The following is a 23,398-nucleotide window of genomic DNA, read 5'->3' as shown; positions in this document are numbered from 1 at the left end:
CAACCTGATGTAGGAGCGTTGCTTCTAGCATCATCCGAGGAAGAAGAAGAGAGTGAAGCTCTTCCGGATCTCCTCAGAGGCTTACCTTTAGATGAAAAAATTGAAGGAGTAAATCTCTCCTCCAATCTGACACCCGAGCAACAAGAAGAGTGCAAATCTATGTTAAATGAGTTTGCCTCTCTGTTCTCGCTTTCACCATGCTTGACCCCTTGGGGCCAGCATGACATACTCACTGGTGACTGTCTGCCAGTCAAAAGCAGAGGATACCGACTGTCAGAAAACGTTCGAACCCACATCAAAGGGGAGGTCAGCAAGATGCTTGATCTCGGGGTAATAGAGCCCTCTACTAGTCCATGGTCTAGCCCCGTTGTGTTAGTACCAAAGGCCGGATCTAAAGAGCTTAGATTCTGCGTGGATTATAGAGCTCTTAATGCAGTCACCAAGACTGATGCCCACCCTTTGCCAAGAACAGATGAGTTGGTGGATAAACTTGGCGCCGCCAAGTTCCTCAGCACATTTGACTTGACGTCAGGCAATTGGCATATAGCCCTGACAGACCATGCAAAGGAGAAAACTGCATTTTCTACCCCCGTTGGCTTATACCAGTTTAAGGTAATGCCTTTTAGATTGAAGGATGCACCTGCTACTTTTCAACGGATGGTAAACCAGGTTCTGAATGGGATGGAGGACTTCTGCATGGCATACTTGGATGACATTGCAGTGTTCAGCAATTCCTGGGAAGAACATGTAACCCACCTAAGAGATGTTCTGCAGGCTCTTGGACGAGCCAATCTGACCATAAAGGCGAGTAAATGCCAAATTGGACAGAGTAAGGTAGTCTATCTTGGACATGAGGTAGGAGGTGGAGAAATAAGGCCTTTGCTCAGTAAGATTGAAACTGTGCAAAATTGGGCAACACCTACTACTCAAACCCAAGTGAGAGCCTTCCTAGGCCTCACTGGGTACTACAGGAATTTCATAGAGAACTATGGGACCATAGCTTCTCCACTGAATGTCATCTCCTCGCCCAAATTTCCTAAAAAGGTTAAATGGAACGAGGAGTGCAATCAGGCTTTTGAAAACCTGAAAAAGGCTCTTTGCTAAGCCCCAGTACTCAGAGCTCCTGATTACCGCCAACACTTCATTGTGCAGACAGATGCTTCAAATGTAGGGATAGGTGCCGTACTCAGTCAACTGGATGGGAAAGGTAGGGAGCACCCCGTTTGCTTCATCAGCCGCAAGCTGAAGGATCCTGAAACAAGGTGGGCAACAATCGAAAGAGAGTGCTTTGCTATCGTGTGGGCTTTGAAGAAGTTTAGGCCGTACTTGTATGGTTCTACTTTTGTCATTCAGACTGACCACCAACCCTTGAGATGGTTAATGCAAATGAAAGGGGAAAACCCAAAACTATTGAGATGGTCGATCTGCCTGCAAGGGTTTGATTTCACCATTGAGCACAGGTCAGGATGTCACCACCAAAATGCTGATGGTCTCTCTAGGATGTATGTCATCGACTAGAGGTATGAGATTCATCCAGGAGTGGATTAAATCCTCCTGTCCCTTAGTCTGGGGGGGGGGCAGTGTTAGGGAGAATTCTCTGTTTAGGCTGAATTTCCTAACCTAGTGAGTCCCCCAGCGGCTTTGCTGGATTTCTGGAGTTTGTTTTTTCCATCCTGCCAAGAGTGAGACTCTTTTCCTCCCACTCTTGGACATGAATGTGTGTAATTCCTTAGAATGTCAATGTGTTCTATGGGCTATGGGGTCTTTTACTTCATAGGGTCTCATATGTTCTTCTATGTGTGTTACACCGCACCCTACGTGCCGTAACACTGGGGCGTCCTAGCGGACCTCCACCATACACTCCATACCCGGGGACTGACTACTGTCTCCTCGGGCATGTAAAGTCACCATTGGCTTTACTAGACCTAAATTTACTAACAGAACTAGTACAAACCATCCTATTGTGGACGTACTAGTAGGGGTAATTCGATTACTCCTGGGTCTGTTATTCGAGGGGGCACTGTCCCGTCCCCCCTCGACGAGTTTTGGCTGGTGGCAGTGGAAACTACTTGTTATGTTCGACCCCGAACATAACCCTATGGGATTCGTCCCATTGTTGGAGATTGATACTTTTCCTCGTTAATCTCTAACGTACCACCGGTCTACTTATCTTAAATAAGTTTATCGAATGGTATTTTCTGCCAGAACTCGGTTTTTAAAATGGCATCTGTGTTCGTCTCTGTGACTCCTAAGCCAAAGGTTGAGCCCTTTGTTCCACTTTTGGCGGGCCTCTGTACAGAGACCCTCCAAAGTGGTGCCATTCTGTCTGGGTTACCACAGGGGTGTGGGAGGGGGTTTAGGCACCCTGGACCGAGTTGCCTTGCCAACTCCGGTCGCACTCTGGAGTGATTGGCCCAAGTGGTGATCCTCCCCGCTCACCACTTAGCGAGTGTTGATTGACAGCTAGGCTGAATGAATGGAGGTTTTCTTCATAAAAGCAGGGCTTTTGGGACTGGATCTTCAGAAGTCGCCACAGGACCTAAGAATCCGACGAGGGTAACGCTGAGCCGCCTGCAACGACGACACCTCCCGGTGGCGCCCTGCTGAACCGACTCACCACTTCCTGCTGGAGAGTCTCTTCCCCTGACTGGTGGGAACAACCAGTCCCCTTTGCTTTTTCTTCGCCTCAGGACACGGTGGTCGAATTGCCCGTGCAGAGCACCCCGGCAACCGGATAGCCACTACCCCTGTACCACGACCAAAAGGTGGTGCTTTGTGACGGAGCACTCCTTGGCTGGTCTCTTCCCTGGTGGTGCACCGGACTTCACTTTTCTTCGACGACGAGATCATCTCTACTCTTGGCAAAGACCCGACGTGCATTCACCACCAGGAACAACTGCGCCTGCCGGAGCTGCTCTCCACAAACAAGGTACCGTGTCCGCCTGGCTTCCCTTTCGATCGGTTCGAGTGAGGTGTCTTAATCCTCGCCTTTCCGTTGGGTCGCCTCCAAGCTTTCTCACGTAGTGTTCTGAACTGGTTCAATCTGCCGATAACAATTTGCTACAAAGACTCGAATGCATTTCCACTAGAGACTTTTTGGGACATAACACCTTGTCTCTCTCCGAGTGGGCCTGGCCTCTGAACTTTATGATCTATTGTGGTTCTTGCCTTCTTGCCTTGCATTTTTCCCGTGAAGTATTGAACTGTGTTGATTTCGTAACCTGCTTATTTTTCTCTCCCGCCCTAACTAATATTAGAGTGCCATCTAGGTTGAGGTATACACCTCTGTCTGAAAATAAGTGATACCGGTAGAACCTAGAATTGTCGAAATATTGTTAGGGGGATTGATCGTTTCTTCTTCGTAGAGTAATTGTGATTGAATTGTTTGCTGTGATAGCGCCATAGTGTTTTCCATAGATGTTCCGTTATAAATAAATACCTTAATATCTTTACACTGAAGCCTTGTTGCGTGTTTGCTTATCTTACTGTGAAGAATTGTCCTATATTGTATACTCCACATACTGCTTAACTCTTCTTGAGAGAAGTCTGACTGCTCAGCCACAGCTACCAAGTGAATCTGTGTGGTGCAGACTGCTACCAAGTGGGTTTACTGCCAAACACCTGTAGTCCTAAATCTTTTGCAGTGGTCCCAGAGGGAACTGCACAGGTTTCCGCCTAACACACGTTAACAATAAAACAAATAAAAACAAATAATGCATATTCTACAAATAACGTTATCAGACACCCCAATGTTATGCTTGAAGCCTTTTCCATTGTGAATAAAGCAGCAGCAGCTAAAGATTGCTCCCAGGGATAGTGTCCCTTCATAACTGGATCTAATATCCCACTGTATTATGCCAATGGTTTGTGTCCATGTCCTAATGTTGTGTTCTGTGTGAGAACTTCTGTCACAACTTCTCCATTCGAATGGGGACATTTATAAAATGTGTCAGTATAATCTGGGATCCCCAACACAAGGGCTGTACTGCTAGCCGTTTTTTAGTTCTTTAAATCATTCAGTCAACTAATTTGTCCATGTTATTGTGCTCTTGTCCACCGGTGCTTCTTTAAGTCCTTTTAAAAGTGGTTGAATATATGTTTTTTAATCAAAACCTCACGTCTTGCAGAAGTTACATAAGCCTAGAAACTGTTGCATTTCTCTCACTGTTTTAGGTGCTACGGTTTTCATGATAGCTTCTGCTCTCTCAGTGTCACTTTTCCCCCTTTGTGAGATATCAACTGACCTATGTACAAGGCCTCTTCCAGACAGCATTGTAACTTTTATCTGTCTACCTTGTATCCTTTCTCTCAGAGTATAGAGTCTTCTCTGCATCATTCTTCTGTCTCACTACACACCAACATGTCATCCACAACCTGGATTATTACACGTTTGTGTTGGACATTACCAAGGTCCATCTGAAGTACTCTGTTAAAGATTGAAGGGGACTCACAGGACCCCGGGGCAAATGAGCATGTTTCAGTTGGGTATTTCTACACAAAAAAGGAAGTCAAATCTTGCATGTCTTCAAGAAGGGGAATCGAAAAGAATGCATTTTTAAAATCTATAACTGTGAAATATTTGACAATATGGGAAGCTACACCGTATTGTTATGAGATTTGGAACTAAAGGAAACTCAGCTTTGACTATATCGTTTGGGGCGAAGGTCCTGTATAAATCTCCACGTTCCTCCTTTTGATTTCTTCACAGGGTGCACAGCTGTGTTACATGATGAATCTGATGTCACTAAAATGCCTTGCTTCATTAAAGCGGAAATGGTTTCAAATATACCTTCATTCACTTCTCTGGACATGGGATATTGCTTTGCTCTGGGTTTTAGTTTTATTTGACCTGTTCCAATTACTTTTAATAGACACACATTATATGGGCTTGTAGTCCATGAAGTCTTTGCCACTTACTCTAAGTCTTCCTGAAAGAATGACAGTTTTCTTTTTACCAGTGCCATTTTCTGCAGTATTTTTCTATCCACTACTTTAATCCAATAAGTGAGCAGTCATCTATAAACAGTTTTTCTTCTGTCAAATCTATCAAATGTTCTCCTTCCCTTAGGGCTATCGTTGTTCTCCATCCTCTTCCTTCATCATCTCTCCCATGAAGCATCACCCACTCTTCTCTGACCACTGCTGCGTCTAATTCTAAGGAGATAAACTACCCTTCTTCATCATCCATGGGAATCTGTGGCCTAAACAAGAATTAAAGGGGTATTCTCAATATTTGATCTACCAATCTGGGTAACCATGATAATAAAACAGTCACTCCATACAAAAATACCTCTGTTTCTAATGGAACCCCTCGTAATGCCTTATGGCCTGTAAAGACTAATATAAACTCTCCCACATTATTGTAGTGTATCCCTTGAGTAGAACACACTATTCCTTTGTCGGTAAAGGATATCGTCCTGTTTTGTTTCATCATTAAGTCGCATCCTAATATGTTAACTGGCATCTGCCGAGAATATAGTAATGGCATTGACATATTGTGTTCTCCTATAGAGATTGCCAATTAATTTGTGAAAGGAACTAAACTCATTGTCCCAGAGAATCCCTGAGCATTCATGGCAATACCTGACATTGTGTAATTTCACTCACAGACACAGGAACGAGTGGCTCAAGTGTCTACAAGAAATGAAAATGTCTTGCCTCCTATCGTTACTCTGACACTTGGTTCCTCTTCGGTGTCTGGTGTCACCAATAGTACTGAACACATCAGGTCCATCTGTGGGCTTTCCTATTGTAGGTATACATTCATCCCTTTACCTGTGAAAGGATTTCCTCCTGTCACAGTTACACTCCCTAATTTGCGTGTGGGTGCTTGTTGGGCTCCTGTCGTCATGTTCCATTGTGGTACCATAGCCTGGTGTGTATGCATCTGTTGGTGTTGTACCAGCTGTGCATAACCCAACCCTCCCTCTTGGAGATTGCCAATTCTGATGCATGCCTTCTCTGCTTCTACATGATCTGGCCTTTTGTCCTATTCTTCCGGAATTCCAACATTGTTGCAGCTGTCCACTATTAAATCCTCCCCTTGCGTGAGGTTTCTGAAATCCACCTCCTCCTCTAGGCACATTCCCTCTTCTTCTTGGCCACACATTGTGCTCAACCCGATCCATTGGGGTATGCTACTTTGTTTTGCTGTGCTGGTTGGATTTTCTCTGTCATCACACCCTCGTTACTTTTCAATACTGCTACCTCTATTCCGAGCTTAGATAACTTTTTCGTAACTAACTTCACCTCTTCCTGTGTTCTGCCATCAGCATTCTTTTTATTCTTCTCCTGTAACAATAGGCAGTGATGCACGAACGTCAATTATATTTCTGACCATGGCTTTGCTTTCATTCCCACCTGTTTCTTTAATTGCTGTTGTACTGGCTCGGACAGCCCTTGACACAAAATGTAGTAAAATAATGCCACAGTTTTATCCCATGGTGCACACGACTCAAGACGCCATTTCTCCTAAATATCTTCAATAAAAGCGACTGGGTTGTTATCCTCCCTCATTTTCCTGGTCATAATCCCACTCATGTTTGATTTATCGGGATACTGTATTCTGAGGGCCCACCATACATATTTTCTGAAATTATGAAATGGTGCTCCATCATGTGTCATGTTTTGAGTGGTCACATCTGCGTATCCTGCTCACTTCCAAATGTTGTCAGTTCACTCCCCTATGATGGCTGCTATCAAACCTTTTATGTCACCTACAGCTAACGTCATCCCTGATGTCATGCTTCCTAACTCATAAATCCATTTCCCGCACCAGAAGTCAAACTCAGCAATTTACACCTCAAATGATCTTTGTGCATTTGTGGCCACGGTATATTTTGTGATCGTCCTCCGCAACTTACTCTAATAAACGGAATTGTGAAAATCCTGGTCCATAATCATACTTGCCTAGACTCCTCCTCGTCTTCCAAGCGGGGCTAATGTCGCCCCTTCGTCTCCTTCCTGGTAGTGACCTTACTCTGCTTACATAAGGCAGGGATACATCCCCTGTACTGCGCGATGGTGCTTGTGGTCGCACAGTGTATGGTATTAGTTCTGGTGTTTTTTCTTCAGGTTCAACTAGGTCTGACCATTTTACCCCTTTATCTACACTTCATTCTTTAGAAAACCCGCATTTGCGCTCTCTTCACGCCTTCATGTTCTCTTCCCTTTCTTCGTCAGACATCTCTGCGTCATCAAGATCGAATCTGTTTAAAAACAATGGGCCTCATTACGAGATTCACAGTAATGGAAAAACGATGCCAGTAAGGGAATACCGGCACTGCATGCTGCTCTGGCCCATTATGAGTCCACAACCCGGTATCAGCACCACCGCTGAGTCCATGCCCCTCCGTACCGGCATGTGCGTGGGCACGTGGCCCTATGGGCTGGCAATACAGGGATGCCGCTAACAGGAGGACATCACAAGTCACACCAACATGCACCTACCAGCATCACGAAGGCAGTAATAAGGGTTGCCGTGATTCCGGCATCACCGACATCGCAGATCACCCACTAATAGCAATGTGCTGTGTTCCCAACTGCCACAGGTGCACACAGTCAGCACAGGTGAAGGCAATGGAGTCTGGCCCAGCACAAAAGGAGCACACCCACACACCACACCCCTTCCCACACTAAAATTATCCCACTTGCATTTGCGATATTGGGCTGGAGGAAATGCTTGCATTGCAACTCAATGAGCAACAACTACAACAGGCACTAGACAGGAGACACAGCAGGAGAAAGAGGGTGAGACAGGCCCAGCAAGTCCCACCAGTGCAGCCAGTGGTACCTCGCAGACAACCTCCAATCCCTTGCATCAGAGCCAGTCCTTTCAACCTTACTCCTGAGCAGATCCACACCATGTACCGCCTGGACCGGGACACCATCACTACCATTGTGGACATGATACAGGACGACATTGTCAGCCTGACTGAAATCTGCACCGCCACCCCCCCTCTACTGAAGGTAGTGTCTGTGCTCCACTTCCTGGCCACAGGCACCTAGCAGTGCACAGTGGGGAAGATGCATGGCATATCACAAACTTTTTTTTCACGCATGCTGAACCAAGTGCTGGATGCCCTCCTCAAGCATGCAAGCAACTACATATCCCTACCATGGACAGCCCAGGAGATCTTGGACACTCAAATTGGTTTCCGTGCACTGGCAGGCATGCCAAATTGTATTGGTCCCCTCGACTGCACCCATGTGGAATTGGTGGTCCCACATGCCATGGAGGTGGCAAAACGCAATTGTAAGATATACCACTCTGTCAATGTGCAGATGGTATGTGACTCCAGCAAGTTCATCACACATTGTTGTGCCCAATATCCCAGATCAACTCATGATTCAATGGTCCTGCGTAACTTCATGATACCACGCTACATGGAGCGACATGCTGGACGACGTGCCTGGCGGCTTGGTAAGTTGCATGACAGGCACAAGGCAGTGAAATGGGGGGGAGAGATGCACACACCACCCGGGTGAGATTGGGGTGGTGACTGGACAATACCCATACTGCAAAACACTGTGCCCCAAAACATCCCACACTGAACATGACACCTAAACATCATAGAAATGATGGAAGCTGCACACCAATGCCAATATGCCAGACTTGCAACCAGCCCACATCCCTCAACATGTCCACTGCACATCATCAGACCTCACCCTCTTTAACACAATGCAGCAAAATTCTGTGAGTATTCACAATGTAAAAGACTGCAGCAAAACACAACACAGGACATGCATCCATGAGTGCGCACAAATCAATCCCACCAAGGGAATACACTGATTGTCACTGGCCCACCACCACAGTAGCGCTGCATGTCACCATGGGAATATTAACCGATGAATGACAAATCATGATGAAACTTGTGCCAATGCTGCTAGTAAAAATACATACGAATCACTCCACATCACATATGATTGCAAATACAGTGGTAAGCATCCACAGTGCATGAACACCAGCAAGGAAGTGGACACCCTGCATCATCTGGACGATGCAACTCACACCTGTAGACCATGGAACAGCACACATTGTGGCACATTAAAATGTGTGCAGACATCCAGGGACATGTGCATGTGAACAACAAATATCTGCAGGCATGAGAGTGATAAGTACAGGTTTCATGGTAGGAATTGACTCATACATACCTCATTTTGCTCCCATGCAGGTGATGCTGGCAATTCCTTGAAGCCGTGACTCCTCACCCCTGTTCAGAACCTGCAGAACAGGCACGAAGAAGACTACAATCGGGCCCATACCTGTACCCGTGTGGTGATCGAGTAGACCTTTGGCCTGTCGAAGGCACAGTTTCGCTGCCTCAGCAGGTCGGGAGGGGCACTCCTGTACGAGCATGAGAAGGTGGCCAAGATCATCATGGCATGTGCCATGCTGCACAACATGTGCATCCGACAGAACGTGCCTCTGCCACCTGACCAGCAACCACCAGGAGAGGATGAAGATGATGAAGAAGAAGGGGTTGCACATCAGCCAGGTGGCGATGCACAGGTGAGACATGCTGTGCGCCAGGCTGTGATAGGCCAATATTTCTAAGACACATGGATGCAGAGGGTGCCAAGGATGTGGGACTCTTGGCACTGGGTGTGGGGGTACATGGACACTGTGCACTGTAAACCAATAAAGCACACATACACAATAAGCAATGTTCAGGCTTGTGGATTTTTTGTACACAAAGGGTGTATTAAACATGTGATATATACAAAGTGTATTTTCCCTCCAACTCCCCCCCACACCCCCCAGCCTCCCACACAACTCCCCCACACATCCTCTCCCTCTCCCCCCACAACTCCCCCACACACCCGCACACAACCCCCCCTCCGCCATAACTCCCCACATACCCCCACATACCCCGTCCCCCAGAACTCCTCCACACACCACCCCCACAACTCCCCCACACGTGGTCTGCAATAGTCATTGTATGCAGCATGGGTCTAAATTAGTCCGCATATGCAGGCTGCTCCTGCTACTGGTGGCCTCTGTCGGCCTCTGGGGGCTGCATGACAGAGCGACACGTGGTGCGTGAAGACCTACGCAGGGGGCTCATCTGGGTGGAGCTGGCCGATGATGCCGTGCCCACATGCTCCACTGTCGGGGCAGGACGCTGAGCCTCCAAGGCCTGGGCAATCCTGTCCAGGACCTGCTTCACCACTGACAGCTCCTCACAAATGCGCCTGGTGCTTGACTCCGTGGACCCTGTCATGGCCGCAGTGTTTTCATGGGCCTCCTGCCGTGTCAGGGTACTATCAGAAACATACTGCTTCATGAGCCCTGTGAGCTCCTGCTGCTGCCCCTCCATGTGTGCAATGCATCACTCACCGACCCGGATGCCTGTTGAGGTGGATGGGACATCTTCTGAGGGCCCCAATGCAGGTGTGTCCTCTGTGGGGCTCCAGGTATCTTGTATTGCCTCTCCTCCTGACTGGTTGAGTGGGGTGCTATTGAGGGTGCTCAGTGGGGTGTGCTGGGGTTTTTACCCAGGGCTTCGTGTGGGTTCCACATCCATGGACAGGTTGTCATCCTCAGGGAAACATACTTCCGCCTGGCACTGTCCTTCATCACCACTCTGGGCTCTGTGGAAGCTGCCTCCCCTACAGAGCTGTTTGCAGCAGACAGGGTCCCATCTGCCACTGCCTCAGGATCAGTGGATTCCACCACTTTGGCTTCTTTTGGTTTTGCGGCAGTTCTTTGCCACCCCTGTACCTTGGCATCCTGTGTTGGCATTGGCTTGGGTGGCTGTTGTTGTTTGCCTGTGCCCTTTGATGTGGATGGCCTGGTGCCATCATCCCTGCCCCCGGCCTTCTTGGATGTTGTCCAGGCCTGTGCAGCTGTGTCCTCAGCATCGCTGTTGGAATCTGTGCCTTTGAGGGACCGAGACAGGCACGGCATCAGTGATGGTTGTACATGCAAGATGCATACATTGGTATTAGTGCAGTTGTACGCATGTGATGATTTGCTGTCTTGGAGTTGTGACATACAGGTTTCTTGCTATATGGGGGGTTATTCAGGCATACGTCAGGTTCACACATGTGTAAGGTGGTGTATGCTGTGTGACATGCCTTTGTGTTGTAGACTGCGTGCAGTGTGACACATTCCGTTTAGCTGTTTGTGGGGTGTGTCCATGTGTGTGTGATGGCCCATGCATTGGCTTATGTCACTGTCACATTTGTGGTCCATCATCATGCTTTGGATTCCAGTGGTTTGTGTGGACACTCACCTCCATAAGCCGATGACGGGACTCCACGCTCCATGTCTTCCATGCCCTCAATGGTCTCTATGCCAATCGTACTGGCATATGTTTCCTCCGATCGGGTGAGCTTTATGGCATCACTTTAAAATGCCCAGCCTTTTCTGTAACTTGTGTCCCTTAAGAGTGGCATGCAAATATGTTATCATAAGCCGCAATATGGTTTTTGACAGTGAACCCTCTTGAGGCTACCGTAGGAGTCTTTTATTAGTCATGCCTCAGACCCATTCCTAATGATATTTCCATATCTTTGCTGTGTATCTCGGCAATGTCCTGCACAGATGTAAAAGAGGAGTATCCCCATGATGGCGAGCTGGTTTTGATGGTCAATACTTACCCATGCTTTTATTCAATTCTTTATTTTATCACATATACCACAGGCACCATCAATCACTGCTTATAAACCCCAAACATATTTTAACTACTTACATTTTTATTTAAAAATCTATAGAACAACATTGTTCTGTTTGCTCCTTTGTTTACACTTTCTATCAATTTTTACAATCTCATCCTTCTATTATTGGTATTGTAAGAGTCTCTTCTTCATATATGCATTAATTTCCTTTGATTTTTACCCACCTGATTCATGCCATTCTCTTGGTCTAAATGATCACCAATCTCCTTAATGTTTTACTATTGTTTTATATTTATTAGTCTAGACACAACAAAAGCTTTATATTGACATATTTATAATCCCACACACCTGCACTGTTTCAGTTGACTGTGTAAGCTTTCCTTTACTATTTTAAGTAAATGTATCTCGTCTTAGCTTTACTCCATTTTGGAATTTGATACGCACTCTTCTGCAGACCTTGCCTATGGAATCCCTAATACCCCTATTTGGAGTCTTTACTCTAGTGCATACCCTTCTGTCCCATTGGAACCAGAATCAAGGTTTCTACTTCTTCTCTTTTATGATTTCCCAAAACATCCTGTTACAACACAATCCCTCACCCTATTTTTGCCACCTTTGTAGCTCTACTTCCATCCTTGACTCAGCAACCCTCTGCATCGACTCTCCCTCAATCGACCAGTACGCCTTCCATAGACGGGGCACCTGCAGGGACCAGAAAGGAATTTCATCAAAGGGGGTCCTGCCAACCTTATCTTCTTGCACCTGACTGTGCACGCCGATCTCTGCTGGAAGCTCTGTGGTCTTCTGGCTAATGGCAGGAGCAGCCAAGCATCCTGGGGTCTGGATCTGGTCTAGGTCGATTAGACTGCAACCATCGGCAATGCTTCCCAAATGTGCTCTAGCAACTTGAAGCGTCTCTCGTGCTAGATGGAATTAGAAATAAAGATCTCACACCAAATAACTGGACAGACTCAAGTACCACTTTATTCTCATTTAATATAGCAAGGAGAACTGACAGGCATTGGACTGATTCATACAAACTCACATACTAACTTGATTAAATAGAGGTCTTATACCCCAATATGTGCCATCCTATGTGGCAAATCATAAAACCTATCAAAGGATGGGATTGGTTAGGGGAACGTATATACATATAGAACATATAAGAACGAATACATCATTGGCTGCCCTATATCTGTAGGACATGCCTTGAACTACCTCTAAATCCATAGTAAAGTGATATACTGATTAAAGTGGACAAAATAGTAGCGGATTGGTCTATGCACCATTGTATGTTAGGTGGCCCTTAGATCCAATGGTTGGTTGGCATACAATCCCAATTTTGGACATTCGGCTCTCTAGCAGCACATATGTGAAATTAAATGTAGGTGGTTTGAATTGTGTCAGATTACTCCCCTTTCTCCTAATTAATCCATCATCCCTCACCGGTCGGCCATAAGCCAACGTCTTCCATCTGTAGTTGATCTTGTAGCCTGCTCACTGTCCTGGAACATTTGAGGGAGTGTGAGCACAACACTATCATCATCTGAGGTTCTAATGAATAGCCCTTGTCTTTGACTTCTGAGTGACGTAAAGGAACCACAAATTTGTCAATTTCAGCCTCTTATTTACTGCTATTTAATTCTAAGAGGAATGTCTCACATTCAGGGCTTGTCTGTGTAACTCCCCTTGTGACTTGCAATTATTCCTTAAAATAGTATCCTTGATCCTAGGCCAAACTCGATTTATCGCTGTTTAGCTCACAAGCTATATATGCAGCGTCTCCTGCAACCTTGGTCTGTCTCTGAGGTAGCTTGGTTGAATTCGACATGAGCCTTCGTCCATTTTCCTATCATGGCCACCCTTGCAACATTATATATTCTTCTATAGCAAGTTTGTATATTTCTCATCTATCTTACGTTACTGCGTATGTACAGTTATTAACAAGCAAGTAACCTCATTCTTGATTATCTCCATGATTACTTTAACTTTAGATACATATTTCTCTTGGTGCTTCAGTTACATCATCACTCTTCAGTATTTTTATTTCATTTCAACATAGGTTCATGTATCTTCTTTATGCAATCACTCTGCCCTTGTCATATTTCACTTAAGGTTCCATGGTGTCCATAGATGTGTGCTGAAATCCTTCCATGTGGCATCCTTCCACACTTTCAGTGTGAGGGTACATTCTATATGGCTGTCTGAGTGAATAACATCTCTTACACATTCAATGCGGTAGTGGAATTACGCAAGGGGTCCCAGTGGTGAGGGGGCATGAACTAGTGAGAAAGCATTCACCTATTTCTCTACACTATCAGCCATTAAGCCCAATGCTGTTCAAAGCATAACAATCTCAGAAAGATCACTACAGCACCAACAATGGAGGGTAGGTGACCTCTCTTGTACTTATGCCAAAATCCATTTCTGTCCATTGTATCCCCATTCACAAAACATTTGGTAAAAATGTAATGATCTTGTTGCAATCAACAATGGACATGAGACAAGAAGGCGTTACAGAGTTTCCGGGGTTTCCTCATCTTTACAAAACCTACATTTGGCCTCTTCTTTAGTTATTTCTTTTTGTCTTAAAGACACTTCGCCCGTAGGTTAAAGGTTCCATCTTAACCTCATAAATTCCTGCCTAACCTTAGGACAGGTAGACAGTTTTAAGTATATTGCTAATTCACCCAATCTCATGTTTTCGCCTTCGAGGTGTCTCAAGCTCACATACCCGTGTAAAGCTATTGTTATTTGGCACCAGTCAGACAAGTATAACATTTTTTTTAACCTTTGATGGGACACAAATTAAGTCTGTTTCAGTCAAATTACAATTGTCCAGTACTCTATTACATTTCATACTAAAATCTTTTAACACCTTCACCGTCTCACTAGACATTTGATTACTGAGGTCATCATACATGGTATTCAGAACAGCACAGAGCATTTCACGATATTATAACAATAATCTCCACTGTCTGTTCATCTTTAATGAATTGATCCCCAATTCAAACCTAATGGAAGCAGTGGGGACCACATTGGGAATACCCAACACTCTCTAACATGCTAGTCCATCTAAGGTGTTCATATAATCCAGTACCCACTCAGGATGTAATTCGACACTGTACATTAATTTAGGAACTAATTTCACCATATAAAACTAAATTAACGGCAGTAGCATGAACTTGCAATACTTATTTTTTTATATATTTAATATGGGTCATACGTTTGGCATGGAGTTCGGTGAGCAGAGTTACTCCAGCCTTGGAGAGTGAAGCAAGCTGACATTCTGTGCTATGTTTGCCTTGGAGAGCGTTTGCTAACAGTTATTGTTTTTTTACTTTATCGTGACTGCCTTTATAGAACAGTCGGGCAGGTAGCACCAGTGCATGGAGTTCGGCGAGCACAGTTCAGGCAGCCTCTGTCAGCCTGAAGGGGGGCTGTCTCTCCGTTGGTAAAGTTGAAGTTGGAGGATTTGTGAGGACCGGTTCACTGTTTGTGATGGAATCGGGTGGCCCACGGACCCGTTGTCAATTTAAGCTGCAGGACGTTCTTACATCAACACCGCCAATGGAAAATTAGGTGAGCATGGCTATGATGTCTGTGACTCCTTTTGCTGCGCCCGCAATTAATCTTTCTCTACAGTTGTCACTAATGGGTCTTTCAAAAATGTAGAGGAGCAGCTGCATGCCTCTGCAGGAAACCTTGCCCTCCTACCCGCATATGTTGAGATTGTGCCATGTTTGACACCAGCAGTTGTGCCAATACTGCAATATGTGTTCGGGAGAAGATACCCATTGAGACAACCCTACCGAATGTATCCCCGAAGTGATGACAACCTAAGGGAGGAACTCCCTAGAGAAATATGAAAAGGAGTTGAGAAAAAAGCTAGTAACGGCCCAAGAGACACATACAACGTCCCAAGATTCTGGATAAAAAGGATGTATGGAGCCTATAGAAACTAATAATGAAGTAAAGAATCAAGTGACCTTTTAAATATGAAAAAAGAAGATTGCACCTGCACGAACAGCAGCAGAGAATCAACTGTTGAATAATTGTACAGGCTCTAAAACAAAGTAGACTAAGTCATCATAGAAGCTGGCTATATACAGTCAATAGAATGCAGGCGAAGCCGCCATTGTATAGAAGCTGGACATCGGTATCATGAATTATGTAAGCCAGGACCCATGAAGAGTGAAGAGAAAACTGTTGCAGCAGGAATAAGCTGAATCGTGGACCTGCATGGTCAGGTTGTCTGGCCTGGAGTCAAGACTGGAACAGCCAAGGTCTGCTATCTGCATCATCCCTTGTAAAGATGCAAAGAAAAAACACCACTAGTGCCAGGTTTTATTCATTTAGAGCTTTTAAAACCTGCAAAATGGACCTGATCGTGGTCTCCTGTCACGTGAGCCAAGGATGAAAATAGAGTTTGGACTTGGTGTCCCAGAACACGATAGTGAGAGCTCACACTCTCATGTATTCTTAAGGCAAGGATACATTTGCAAGGCCAAGTTCAAAGACAATCTTCATGGCAGAAGGCATGGGGGATGAGAGATGCTGGGCTAATTGGGTGAGGAGGTAGTGTCATGCCCCATCTCCTTGCACCTGGGTCTGAGCTTACATGCTGCTAAGTAAACCAAATGTTTCAGACATGGCATGAGCGTGTCAACCAATTGTAGTGGTCCATATAAGAAATTACCTTATTGTTTGGAAGCCAATAGGAAACTGTGTATCTAATGTTTCTGAAGATCACATGTTTTAGAAGTAGGCACATATTGTCCACCTGACAGTGGGCAACCAATCACAATCTTAGTCCCTATAGAAAATATACTTGGGTGTTCCCCTTAAGCCTATTCCTACCCATAGTAGGTTTTGTATTATTTGCCACGTAGTTTGAAGTCACCTCAGATGTATTTTTGATGTATAACCTTTGTTTTATGAAAAGATCGCTGAGAGAAATCTAGTGTCCGTCCGTTGATGTTCGTTGTAACTCCCTGTTTTAAATAACTGTTAATAAAACAGTACTTTGCCATTTTCCTGAGTTGGTTCTGTTATTTGGAGTCTGAGTTATTCTGTGTGATTCCATCCTTTACATGCACATTCCTAAAGGGCCCTAAGCTCAAAAACCTCAGCTATGGCATTAGACTTAACAGATATAGAGATCTTGGTGATGGGGAATGTGGACATGGGGGTGCAGCAACTGAAAATCTATGTGGACAGCATGTGTAGGCTTTGGGGGCTGGTGAAGTAGACTCTCTAATGACTACCTCTCATATGCTTCCCCTGCCACCCTGGTACCTGAGCATATGTGAACACAGAAACAGCCAGAGCCCTTTGTGGCATCAGGGGGAAATGCAATTCCTGATAATTATATTAATGGGAAGGGGTTTATTGAGTCAAGAACTCCAGTGGCAAATTCAGGACTGCCTATGAGTGATGAGGGCCCCTCTTCACTTTAGGCAGCACGTCTATCAAGGGACATTGCTGTAATTAAAATAAGCTTGGAAAGACAGAGGAGTGTGAATGACCTGGTGGAGAGAGTAATCAACTCCCCTGACCATAGAGAAAAGAAAGATAATTTGATTAAAAACCATGGGGTTGCTCCCCCAGAGAAATCATTGTCTTCAACCTCAGTACATGGAGAAAAAGCCTGCCAGCCTAGTGCCATAAACCACCCAGCATATTCTCAAAGTACACTTCTGGAATCAGCCCCATCCTTTAGGAATGGAAATGCTGGTATCTCCACCTTGTCGGCTCGAATAACTCCAAATAATTTGGTATTCCCCCCAACTGCAAGACCTCCAGACCACCATCTCTCAGCAGGGTATTCTTTTCAACTCCAGAATAATATAATGTTGGCCCGTTCTTAGAATTGTATGAGACAATGAGGGATAATTATAAAGATCAGACTACCCTGTTGGCCAAGAAACATTTGAAGCTGATATTTCTGCAATCTTTTATAACTGTACAAACAAGGCTGGATTATGAGGCCAAGATATCGTCGCAATGGCAGGGGTGCCTTTGTGATCTGGCAAGAAGAGAATTGGCTGACAAAGCTAACTTAATCGAGGCAATAATGGAATCTCTCACATGGGGCAGAAAAAGTTATGAAGAAAGGATCACTGATCCTCATTTCCAGACTAAGGGTGATGATTATGGAGGACACTTCACCTGGGATGCAGGACTTGGGAGATGTCACCCGTGATTTACCTCAAAGTAAAAGAACATCTCACAGAAGGGCAAGGAATAAAGATGGAACAGTGGCTCAGAACTCTTCCATTATAGGACAGTTGTTGGCCAGAGGATTCAATTTGACTATTGTGCAATGCACTTCAGACTTGGTTCAGAAAATTTGAAACCTGAGCTACAACATTTGAAAACATCCTTTTCCAATCTTCAAGAAGAGAACCAAAACCATTTTGCTTGCAACTCCTCCACAAAAAGAGTAAAAAATATACAACTAGTTCAGAAAATTAGATCAAATGAATCAAGAAAATGCCTTCGCAATTTGAAGACTCCCCATTCAATACACCGAAAGTCCACTAAACTAGGACAAGAGAAACAAAAAGATGTTCTTAATCTTAACCCCAATTCTGTGCCACAATTGCCCTTACCAAATCACGTTCTTATAAATCAAGACCTGCATCAGCAACATTGTTAAATTACAATGTATGACTCGCTGAACTTTTCAACTTACTCTATTGACTCATTATCTGACTTATTAGAAGTAAAGGAAACTGAGTTTATTGCAGTATATGAAAGGAGGAACAAGCTAATCACTATTGTTGTTGCGGATGGAGAGGTCTTCGGTTCCTCAGTTGAAAGAGGGGACGCCTTTCAAACTCTTGTTCAAAAATGCAGGTTGGCCAGCCTAAAATATATAATGGAGTGACAGAAAGCTACACTTGCTGCTTTTGTCTCTGGGTACAAATTAAATCTGAACTTTTCTCATAAGAAAATGAGAAAGATGGTATCAGAACCCTGTTGTTGGAAAGCCTACTCGACTCTGATGATGGTTTAATTATAAACTGAAGAAATGTTCTGAATTCACTGCATCGTATCCCTCAACTGAGTTATATAGATCCTGAAGATATTGTAGTGGTGGAATGTGTGACGTAGGCAAGAATGGATTGGGTTAGACCACATTTTAAATCCAATCTTGTGAAAATGGCTTTGTTGGAATTGTCTTCGACCTTTCTACCATTGGGTTTTGGACTAAAAGACAAACCTATTGGGTTGCAGTGTTGGAGATCTAGTGTCAAGGGTAGATGTACAGAGAAGTCTAAACTGCCTGAGGCATAGATGGGCATTTTAAAAGCTTCCAAATGTGTTTATACTAAGAACCCCAAAAACGTAGCCAAAGCCTCTGGGCCTAACTTGGTAGGGTTAACTTAAAATGCTATCAGAGCATCATTCTCACGTATAGAGAGTTATGAAAGGACGGTTGATGTTAATCTCAAGCATCCTCCCTTGCACAGGTAAGTCCAAGACAGGACTTGGCTGCTGAGAGCCTTAGCGTCTTAGCCTTAGACCTGCAAAGTAGCACATAGGGTGAGGAGGGGTTTGATGGGGCGAGGTCATAGTTGGCTGTTGGAACCAGTGGCTTTTTGCAGCTATTTAATGAAGATGAACTTGGCCTGGAGCTTTTTGACATTCTATGTCTTCAGGAAACTTGGCTTCGTCATACCTCGACCTGTGACAGCTTCTCTGCTAACACTGGTTAAAACAGGAAAATGGGATCTGTGTGATTAGAAATCTGAACCCTAATCAATGGATTCAAATTCTAGTGCTTGAAATTACTCAAGGAAACCCAAGTAGAGCTAAATTGGTTGTTGTACTGGAATCCTGCCAAAATAACTTCAGAACATTTTGTTGACGGTGTAATGAGTCTAATGGAAGAGATCTGTATAGACCTGAAAGTCCCGTACTTTATGATATGCGGTGGTATTAATATCAAATGTTTAGATAATAAGGGTGTACCAATTAGACATCTGAAAGATTTGGCTCCATCATCACAAGACAGATTGTTTGGTTGAGAGGTAGAGGCTAGGTAATTACATCTATTGAATGGTGAGATCACAGGCGATATCCCTGGTGAAACAACTTAATGCTCAAAAGCCGCCATTGATTTCTTATTTGTGTCCACCAATCTACTTTCTCTGTAAATTCACTGACTGTAATCTCTTTGAAGAATAGTGATCATAGTTTGTTGAAAACTATATGTAGGGGCGAGAGTAGAGATTGTAAAAAAGCAGTGGTGGTGGATATTTGCAGTCTCACAAGGAAGAAACAGGTTATTGATCAAACCAAGTACGATGCCATATATTTTATCAAAACTGAAGGAGGTGAAAGATAATGATGATTCTGGCTTGAGAAATGCTTAGTTTTTTATGGAATTTGAAGTTACAACCTGCAGACAGCATAACCCAGATTTCATTTTAAGCATAGAAAAATATACCAAGAAATAGGAGCCTGATTTTGATTGGGAAAAGAAAGCAACAGTACAAAAATTGGCTGAGAATGTTTATATCCCAGAGACTGCAACATGAAGCAAAACATATGCTGAGAACAGTCTGTAAAAGAAATCTGCACAATCTGTGGGATTTAATCAATAATAATGGTACCCCTCAAGCAGCTCTGCTAGTGAATGCAGTATCACAAGAGCAGTGGATTGGTCATTTCACAGCCCTCTTTGCACCCATTAATTTGAAAGGCACTGAAAAAGAACCGGGAATTCAGAAGGATTGGTACTTCCACTTGGATGAGGAGGATATTAAAATTCTCATTTCATAGATGAGCTCTTCGCAGGCTGCAGGACCGAATGGTCTCACTGATAGTACACTTAAGGAAGCTCTGATGTTATGGACCAAATTTACCTTTCTCTTGGTTCAACAAGTGCTGAAAGAAAAAAAGGTTTGGAGCTCCTGGAAGCAAGCTATAATAATACCAATATTCAAAGAGCGATAGGAAAAATTGCCCTTTTAGATATATTGGGGAAACTCTTTGCCTTGCTAATCCTTTTGCACTTGAACTTGTGGGCAACTGCATTAGTGTGGCTGGACCCACGTTAGACTGGGTTCATTAAAGGAGTGGGACAAGCCCTAATCATTACTTGTCGAATTTGCTAAAAATTACAGGCTATCAAAAAGGGCATGAACATCCATTTAGAATTTGTAGATTTAGAACAAGCGTTCAATCGTATTAACAGAGAAAGATTATGGACGAAATTGGCAAACTGGAATCTAAATATCGGTTGGCTGCAATAAAGGAATTGTTTTCTTCAACTACTATGCAGGTCATGTCGAGCTTACAGGGGAAATTGCCAAAACATTTTAACACATACAGAGGGGTGAAACAGGGCTACTCCCTATCATCAATATTGTTCAATCTATATTTATCAGACCTGGGTAGAAGTCAGGAGCATATTAACGCCTTTCCTCCAAAGGTTAATGGTCTAAGCTTACCTTGGATGCTCTATGCCGACATTTCATCCTCTTTGATCAAACTCCTATAGGCCTGCAGTGGAGGTTGGATGGTCTAGAGGATTATATGATAACTCACGATCTGAGGATTAGTGTGAACAAATCTAAAGTGATGATCCTGCAGCCAGATGAATTGTATTGTATTGTTTCCCCTGAACCATTTCATACAGACAATTCATTCTGAAGGTGTTCAAGCTAGTCCCATGACCCTGTCTGTAGCCTGTTGGGCTTTTTGAATACTGTCAGTTGTCATCGCCCATTCCTCGAGATGCTGCAGCAAGATTGATGCAAAAATCTTGCTTTTGGCATCCAGTATTGTTATTGGCCAATAGTTCTTGGCTTCTGACTGTCTACTCTGCTTAAAGATCGGTATAACGAATGACATTTGCCAAGTTACTGGGTAGCGCCTACTTTCAATCACGTCATCAAAGATCCATTTCAGGATCCCAGACCAACATCTAGAATCACCTTTAAATAATATGTTAGAAAGATGGTTTGGTGGTGGAACCCAGAAGTTACTGGATTTTAGAATTATACTATGTATAAAAGTATCCCCTATCTCAAAAGATATTGAGCCTTTAAGTCTCCTGGAGTCATCTAATCCCTTGCGCTCCCCTGTCAGGAGTTCTCTTATTGCATATGAGCCATCGACATGTAAGATCCAAACCCTTTCTAACTCTACATTTGCAAAGGTAGCCATTGCAAAGCATTCAAAAGCATTCAAAGCATTTCTGGTACGCCAAAAAGTGGCATCGTAATTAGTTTTCAGACACAATAGCATACCTTCCATGTCTGCCTGCATAAGAATCTCTTTCTGACCTTTCATCCAATTTTTATGACACTGTTTAAACTTTTCACTACGCAAATCTTTTTCTTCTGCTGGCATATTTGAACTTTTTATTTTCCTAATCTTGATTCTCATTTCCCTTTTCCTTTTGGCCACTGCTAGGAAAAAATCCCATTTATGTGTACTTTTCCCTCCAGTTGTGAACCCTGCAACTTTTTGCTGTTCTTTGACAAGTCTAGCCTGATTTTTGCCAGTGGAGCACAGCCTTCTGCTCTACTCTGCAGGGTTTTCGCTTACTTTGTTATGGGGAAACGGACATGCCCTTAAAGACAGTCAGTACTGGGAGACTTTGTTTCCCTTAGTCCTTTCCACTGTTGAAATTTCTTTGCAACATGTTACCATTGCACAAAGTACCTTACAATACAGTGTTCTGGGGTATTCCTTTCATTTCAAAATGCCCTAGCTACCTTCAAAAGATTTTTTGGTAGAAGTACAGATGTGCCTTGGATAGAGCTGGTGGCAGCTGTTATCTTTCATGAATTTATAACCCTTTCTTGTGGTCCATTTCACATTTACCGCATTTGTTCCCAGGCAGTGGCTTGGCCCGAAAATGGCCATTCCACAAGGTCCTTTGTTCTGTCCTTTGGCCATCTTGTCCCTTTGCCTTGCCCCGGTCGAGCAAGCCCAGGTCAGTCCCTATTTGGTCATGCATTCTTCTGCAAAACGCCAAGCTTTTGCGGGCTTCTGCATGCCTTGTGTTTGTGGCTCTAGGATGTGGGCTGAACTGTCTAGTTCCAATACACAACCTGGGTGCCAGAGAGTCTGGTGTGCTGTGAATGACTGGGACCACTGTGGTCCGTGATTGGTCAACTCTGGTGTGGCTGTATGTGAGCAAATCTTCCAGTGGCTCCTCTTTGTTTTGGCGCGAAGGAGATTCTGGATAAGACAAGGCTCCAAACATCCATACCAGGTCGATCTCTTGAGTTCTCATGAACATAGGGTAGGATCCAAGCATCCTAAATCTAAGAAGCCAAGTCGAGGAACTGCTGTTGTCCCGCAGGACCCTTTTCCATCTGATAGAACCAGAAGGTCTGCAAAGGCGATTTGACCGATTTGAATATTGGGAACAGCTAATCATGGCACCTCCACCTCAACCTGCAATTAAGCCTTCTCAGATGTATTCCTGGGCCAACCAGTGAACTGACCAGCTTGTGCAGGACCTCTACTCTGGAACCTCTGCCATCTCGAGTTAACTCTTGCGACTTTGGAGATAGTAAGCACTGGGTCCAAGACACTCTCCCATGGATTTTCGAACACCTAGGTACACAGGGTCTGGAATTAGGAGAGTATGCCTGAACCCAAGTAGACACAGTCACTGTGTCACATCCCAGCCATGGTGACGAACTTCATGGGTGCACTGCTACTGTGCCCCACTATGCCCTTAGATGAACTGAAGTGAAATTGAGTTGATCCCTTCACCTAGAGAGGAGAAATGGCCACTGTCCCG

This window comes from Ambystoma mexicanum, chromosome 6q (genome assembly GCF_040938575.1).
Source record: "Ambystoma mexicanum isolate Mex_15411 chromosome 6q, UKY_AmexF1_1, whole genome shotgun sequence".
Classification (NCBI taxonomy): Eukaryota; Metazoa; Chordata; class Amphibia; order Caudata; family Ambystomatidae; genus Ambystoma; species Ambystoma mexicanum.
The sequence above is the reverse complement of the archived record's forward strand: the minus strand, read 5'-3'. Positions refer to the sequence as shown.